This window comes from Cynoglossus semilaevis, chromosome 14, assembly GCF_000523025.1.
Source record: "Cynoglossus semilaevis isolate Cse_v1.0 chromosome 14, Cse_v1.0, whole genome shotgun sequence".
NCBI lineage: Eukaryota > Metazoa > Chordata > Actinopteri > Pleuronectiformes > Cynoglossidae > Cynoglossus > Cynoglossus semilaevis.
In genome coordinates this window covers 20,822,500-20,828,458 of record NC_024320.1, presented here as the reverse complement: position 1 = coordinate 20,828,458, position 5,959 = coordinate 20,822,500, and the positions used below count along the sequence as shown (strand labels likewise).

Sequence of the window (5,959 nt, the reverse complement as noted above, 5' to 3'; positions counted from 1 at the left end):
ATATATATATATGTATACATATATATATATGTATACATATATATATATATATATGTATACATATATGTGTTTTAAAAACCACCATATGTGTTTTAAAAACCACAGCAGAACAAACTCCTCCTGCCCAAGTCGACCAAACACTGGTCTATATAAAGAACTGACAATGTATAATTCTCGCTTCTCATTCAAGCAGCCCCAGATATGATTGCAGGTTTAAGTTGTGGTTTCTAATGTTGTTGACTTATGACCTCTGAAAACAGAACCCTGAAACGCTCCTGACCCTCCCACTAGATTATAGGCCTGCTGTGGGAGCAGTTTATTTGGGAGCCGTCTTCATCAGAGACAATATCAGTCCTCTTTCAGAGCTGCTTTATTTTTGGATGTTAAATACTGTAGAAACTAATGTTGTGACGTGACAAAAACAGCAGTTTTAAAGAAATAATAATTAAAAAAATCAACATCTTTGTTTCAGTCAACTAAAATAATTAGATGTCATTGTCGTTTAATAACCAGTAGAAGAAGTTTAATCTGTTTTTACTTATTTTTATGTACTATTAGATTATAATAAATTATTATTTTGTTGCTTTTACACAATCTTTATTTGAGTATTATAATGTTTTAAATGGTGACAGTAAGTTTTCTTTCATTCTATACATTTGTAAATGGTGAAACTGTTACTGGACTAATAAGCTTTAAATGAGTTGAATAATCCAGCTATATGGACCAATTCAAAGCTCTTATGTGCTGGTTCAAAACCCTGACTTGGCTAATGTACCGCAGCCTCTCGCAGAATAATAATTCATCATTTACAGACCTTATTGCAATTCAACTCCACCCGATCCACACACGCTCACTTACACAAACACTGACTGACACACAATTCTACAAATGACTTCACAAAAGTAGCTGCGATCAAAACAAAGTCTGTACCAAAGCGACTGGAGAGCTGGCGTTTTTCCCCCTTTAAAGACTCTCTTTCCTCATGATGAACATCAGTCTCACACATTATTATGCATATTATTATGGCTGACTAAGTACATGCAATAAAGAGCTTCAGTAAACCTCTCAAATCCTTAGACGTGAATGGCTGCACCAAACATCAGAGAGATGCATAATCCGAGCAGTTAGGGAATAATTAGCTTTCACAGATTAGTGGATGAAGAGGTGGAAACGTGTCACTTTGATTTCAAAGAACCATGTTTCAACCTTTTGGTTCACAAAATTGACCTTGATGCCTCTGTCACCGTCAACAAAACAGGGTCTAATTGACCACGCGCTGTTGATGCTGGAGTCGTTCCAAGGGCGAATTCAACAGAGAGTGTCCAATATTTCTGAGGACATTTATGTTGTTGTGTCAGAACCATGTGCTGAGAGACGAGGAGAAGGACGTCAAATGTTTGTCGTCGCTACTTCTAAAAGCTGTGCTCTCTTTTGAACTGCTTAGACCCAGTCAACCCCGTCAATCTGCAGGATTAGAGTTTTACCGTCGGAATACATGACCGTCTCTGTTTCTGCAGGGAAATGTAATTACGCAATCACCACTTGTCAGTCTCGTCATTTCCTCTGGATCACTGTTTGTCTCCGCTCCTGCACCTGCGTCAGCCGACGACTGAAGCCAGCCGCCCTGAGGGGTGATTTGATTTTACCCTCTCAGATTCTTTACTACTGAGTCATTTATTTTATGTTTTGGGTTTTTAACGTTTCGTACTGTATTGTCGATTTAACGTAGCTACCAAACTTCAGTCAGTAATGAAGTCAATTCCTGATACAGAATACAGTGTAATTATGAGAACACAAAGTACCAGTCATGATGGTAAAAACTCTGCAGGTCTTTCTGTGCTTGGAAACCTTCCTTCTACCTCACAGTGTGACTCAGAAAGCTTATCTGTATGAAGCGACACACTCAGATACACACATACACACACACACACACACACTGCCCTTGTGTCTCCAACACGCAGAAACTCTTTCCAGTCAGAGTTGGAGTAAACAGCAGGTGACAGCAGCTGCAGTTTTCTGCTGTAGCACAGCTGATAACAGGAGCCTTGCTATGACACACTGTATGTTAGCTGTTGTTTTTCCTCTGCTTATTCGAGGTCACACATTTGGAAGGCCATTTCCACCAATGACTTTAAACTAATCCCATATGGCAGTCTTCAAACAAGGTAACATCTTAATATTATGTGAAAGTATCTTAAAATAGTGAATTAGTATTTTCTTTTGAGATATTATTTCAATTTGAAGATCAAAGAAAAAATACTGATCCCTGGTGTAACCCTAACCCAACCTTGAACCCATCAGTCACTCTGACAGCACACCTCACTACTGTCTCACTGTCCAGCATGATCTTCACATACTTTTCTGCCACTCCAATACAAATAAATATAAATAAATATTATAAGAAGCATTACTTGATACAGGTATCAAAATATTCTGAGATAATATTCTAAAATATTACCTCCTCAAAAATCATCGATTAGGGATGTTCAATAATTCTCACCGATATTACATACCTAACCTAATGTCGGACAATAATATTGGTTGGCCGATATTAGCTTAAGTAGGTAATATCGTTGAGAATCGTTATTGGTTTTTCCTCCGATAATAAAAACCTGCGCAATGCTTGGGTTAACGATGATGTGACCTAAAACAAAAATTTGACGTGAAAGTGAAACTATTATTTGTATTGTGCAGTATTGTCATTGCGACACACCACTGTACACAATGAAATGTGTACTCTTCCTTTAACCCAAACGGCTGCATATATCGGAATCGGAAACTAAGTGTTTGGACAATATAGGATATCAGCAAAAAGTTAATATCGGACATTCTTCATAGATATTTTTCCATCGTTTGGACTTTGGTGGAAGTTGACTTGATTACACACAGGCAGCAGTCGTCGTTGTTACCGTTATGTAAATCACGTTTATCGAACTCTTCTCAGAGGAAAGCCCTTCACCACTAAGTGGACGCAGGTATCGCGTTTCTTCGAACTTTCCTTTTTACTCGCATCAATATCTTCCTGGCTCTTCGTCCACCCCTCGTCTCTGCCAACACACGCATCAGAGCTAATGCACAGTTTGTGTGGCACAACTACACTCAGTTACTCAGGTCCGTTCAGCGTGTCAAGTTAGCAGATATGCTAATCAGCTGCCCTGCTCCTCTGTAGCCCCCCCTGTCTGTCACAGGGCTGTGGGAGGATCAGAGGAACAGCTGTCAATTATTCATCAGCTCTCTGTGTGTCACCGTGGCTCTCAGAGATGGGGCTGCGATTGTCTGATCTGCGTCCATCTGTCTTATCACTCGTCCACTCGTCCCCATAAACGCCGCTCTGACCCTGACCCTGTGAATTTAAAGGATGACCGCTGATGCAAATGGAAACATTTTCCATGTGTGCAGCGAATAGAAAATTGTTTGGACTCAACTCTTTTCCATCCATTTGCTTCTCAGCATTATTTAAATCTACACTGGTTTAAAAGCCAAAAACAATAAGTCTATTGTTCTAACTTCTGGCCTCAATTCTCCCTTTTTTTTTTCCAACTCCCTGTTGTTTCTGAGCGTCCACTTACGGTTTTGCTTATTAATTATTGCTGAAACCTAATACAGTAGTCTGTCTTCTTTACTGTGCTGCTGCGGCAGAGATCCTGTCTGATCTATGTTGTGTTTATCTGTGTCTCCAGTTTAAGTGTGTGTTTTTTTCATGATGTTGACAGAGTTTTTACTGACCCCTACGTAGACACTTGATATCGTACCTTACACGTACACTACGTAACTTACATAAACTTAGTATTAACTTTTTTTTTACTTTTCTATTTTTTATTTTGTTGCTTTTTTCGATCTCTATTCTTTCTTTCTTCTCATATTTATCGACAATTTCATGCTTTATTTCCATGGTCATCGGTTTCTTCTTCTCACCACCATCCTTACCGCTCACTCTCTTAGGACTCATCACTATTGTGAAGAATAATGCTGAAAATACGGAGAAAATCACGTAGATAACGCAAACACAATACGGAAGACAGAAGTCGACGAACACCTGAAGTGGTGAGTGAGGCGGCCTGGGCTGCTCCGAGTGCTCGGCCACCTGGTCTCGGCATGATCGCATCTCGAATCTTTACTCATATTTTGAAGCAAAAATTTGCTCAAAGGTTTGCTCGTATCTCGAGGTATTACTGTAACAGTTACCATTACTAATTGACTCTTGTTGTAAGGCACGAATGTTAACCACTTCTGACCGTCTGGCCCAAAATTCAATATAAGCAGAATAAAATGGAAATCATGCATATGATGTTCTATAAAAATAGAAATATATTATATATATTAATACCATATAAACTCTATTAGAGACTGTGACGTTGGCTCTTTACCCAGAAAGAAATCAGGCCGATAAGGCCAGCTACGGAGCTCCACTGAAGGCAGCACGTTTACCCTTCCACACAACAATAATAAGGTGACACTCACAGCTGTCCCCGACATCCATGTCCCCGTCTGATGGTTGTCCTTCTGTTCTGCAGCCACTAAGTCAACACTCTGGTTTGCCCTTGAACACAAGGACGCATGTTTACTGTCAGACATCCACATGGAAACGCAGCAGCCGCTCACGAAACAGCCTCCGGCGCTAATGACACAAAAACAACATCAAATTCAGAGTGGTTTTTTTAGTTAGCCTTAGGGGGAAAATAAAAAGAATAAAGAACTTTATGAACCTTTCACAGAATATATTGTGTTGGAAGGTTATTACTGTCTTCGCAGCATCATGTTGTTAACAAGCCACGCTTGATTTCAAAGGAGCACGGCAAAGAGCATACACACACACACACACACACAGAAATAAACATCCCTACGTAAGGAGGACGAGAGGAAACCCATGTTTCACCGAGTCCGATCTCAGATGTTATTCTAAGAACAGAGATAAAACAATATGATCATTTGTCCTTTCTCTACAGCTTTCTGTGAACCTTCTGTTCTGTTTGTTTGTACAGTGTGTGTGTGTGTGTGTGTGTGAGACTGTGTCAGCACGGAGGTTTGTTAACCTTAATTAAAGCGAAAGGTTCACACATGTTTACTAGTTAGATTTGATTGTTATTATTTTCCGCAGGAAACCAGTGAAATACATTCAAACAGATTCATTTAGATGAAATAAAGACAAACATGAAGTCACTCCCAGGTCAAATCTGTCAGATATTATTCTAAATATATCATGCTTATTATGTACTAAATATATATATTAAGTATATGCATCTATAAATATATATATACTCTATGCATATATATGCATAGAGTATATACACATACATACATATATATAAATATATACATAAACATATACATATATGTATGTATTGTAAATCATACTCATATTTATCACAGTTAAACTCTGTAAACTGTATTTTTTTTCCATATTCTTTTACACTTTCAGCTGTTGGTGGAGTTTTCTTGAATTAAAAAATAATAAATGAAAAATAATGGGGAAAAAAACAACTAAATTTTTGTCGCACACCAAACACAACTACGCAACACTGACAACTGTGGTGTGTTCAAGAACAACATCTAAAGTATTATAAATCCACACAGGTTTACATTTAATTAGTCTGTTCATGGAGGCACAGAACGACTCCTTAATGTTACTTTATAAACCATCAACATTACCACTGTTACACCGTGTTAGTGTCAACACTCACCTGGTTCCCTCTGTTCTCCACTGGGACAGGTCTCCTGTCACCTGACGGAGAAGCCATTTTTATAAACTTCCTACAGGAAGTGGAAGAGACCAAGGCAGGACAAAGACGGGGGTGAGCCAGGGTTTTTGATTTGTCTGTATCCAGTGTTGGTTGACTTTATTAAAATGTCTCTAATGTGGTTTAATAGGAGCAGAATTTAAGTATTAGTTGTTTTGATTCTGTGTTCTCTGTGACTGTTCAAACACGACGCCCCGCTCTTGTTACCACAGTCATCCCTG

General features: G+C 38.7%; 1 protein-coding gene and 1 long non-coding RNA gene across 9 annotated transcripts in view; one reads left to right on the top strand and one right to left on the bottom strand.

Annotated features, from left to right (window-relative positions):
* Positions 1 to 5,702, bottom strand: part of LOC112488080 (uncharacterized) — an 8,755-nt gene extending 3,053 nt beyond the window's left edge. The window contains exons 1-2 of the long non-coding RNA XR_003051800.1: positions 5,682 to 5,702; positions 4,462 to 4,618 (exon numbers count right to left, since the gene is read on the bottom strand). This is a non-coding gene — a long non-coding RNA (uncharacterized LOC112488080). The remainder of the gene's footprint in view (positions 1 to 4,461; positions 4,619 to 5,681) is intronic.
* The window catches only part of dab2ipb (DAB2 interacting protein b), a 791,247-nt gene that overhangs the window by 486,575 nt on the left and 298,713 nt on the right, over positions 1 to 5,959 (top strand). The gene's annotated exons all lie outside the window — the stretch shown is intronic.